The sequence below is a fragment of the Trachypithecus francoisi genome, unplaced genomic scaffold (genome assembly GCF_009764315.1).
Source record: "Trachypithecus francoisi isolate TF-2019V2 unplaced genomic scaffold, Tfra_2.0 Lachesis_group20, whole genome shotgun sequence".
Taxonomy (NCBI): domain Eukaryota; kingdom Metazoa; phylum Chordata; class Mammalia; order Primates; family Cercopithecidae; genus Trachypithecus; species Trachypithecus francoisi.
The window spans coordinates 16,432,896-16,433,882 of record NW_022681466.1 but is presented as its reverse complement, the minus strand read 5'-3'; the positions used below and the strand labels follow the sequence as shown (position 1 = coordinate 16,433,882).

The 987-nt window shown below is 61.8% G+C and overlaps 1 long non-coding RNA gene across 1 annotated transcript; it reads right to left on the bottom strand.

Annotated features, from left to right (window-relative positions):
• LOC117066476 lies at nucleotides 1-709 on the bottom strand. The gene is made up of 3 exons (XR_004430355.1): nucleotides 639-709; nucleotides 333-397; nucleotides 1-142 (listed from the first exon to the last, which is right to left on the bottom strand). It is a non-coding gene; the product is annotated as an uncharacterized LOC117066476 (long non-coding RNA).
• Between the last annotated feature and the right edge of the window lie 278 nt (nucleotides 710-987).

Here is a 987-nt window from a genome sequence, read left to right as displayed (position 1 = left end):
GACTTGCTTTATTGAGCCTCTGCGGGAACAAGGAGCCAGTTTTGGCCAGAGCCAACAGTGTGGAGGGGAGAGCTGGGCTGGCACTGCCCATGGAGTGGTAGGAGGCAGGTGGTAGCGTTACAGTTCCAGCAGGCTGAGCTCCCTGTGAGGAGCTGTGTGGGGGGCAGGCCTTGTGCCGTCAGGAGGCCTGAGGCCTTAGGCCTTACTCCAGCCCTGGGCTCCTGTTCTCCCTCTTCCACCCCCCACCACACCTTTTTAAGCCCTGATTCAGTCCCACCATCCCCATTTCAGCCCCAGGGAGCTGGACAGACAGGGCAGGGAGTCGAACTCACCTGGGGGCAGCAGCATGGGAGGACCCCACTCTGAGAAGGCCAGCGTGTCCTCTTTGTCTTTTTCCCTATACATGGAAGCCCTGTGCCCAGGTGCCAGCCCACCTGTTTCGTATCCGCCTGTAGGCACTCACTTGCCCAGGGCACATGGGCCCAGGCCTGGTCAGCACAGATGCTCTGTTTCCCCAAGAGTGGCCTGGAAGGGGCTGGGGCTGGAGATGGGGCTTGGGCTGGGGACAGGGTGTGGCCAGGAATGTGGAGTGAGCCCAGGGTCCCAGGGGCTGGGGTCTCTCTCCATGTCCGTGGCACATGCCTAGGCTTGGTCAGCACGTTGATGTATCTATGGAGCTCAGCTGCATACTGGGCCATCTGCTCTGGCGTGACATTGCCCCCTGGGTACAATGGCTCCAGCGGGGCTCCCCAGGCACCCAGCAGTGGCTGCAGCAACAGAGCCACACACGTGGACAGGAGCAGCAGGGAGAGGCAGCAGCGTGCAGCAGCCATCTGGGGAGCAAGCAGAGGGGAGGTGGAGGCAGAAGAGCCCGCGCTGCGGATTTTCCTATGCCCAGGAAGCAGGGCCCATCTACCCAGCCCCTTAGCCCATCATCCATTTCTCCAAGCCTGGGACAAGAGGGCAGAGAAAAGGGCCACTCTGAGC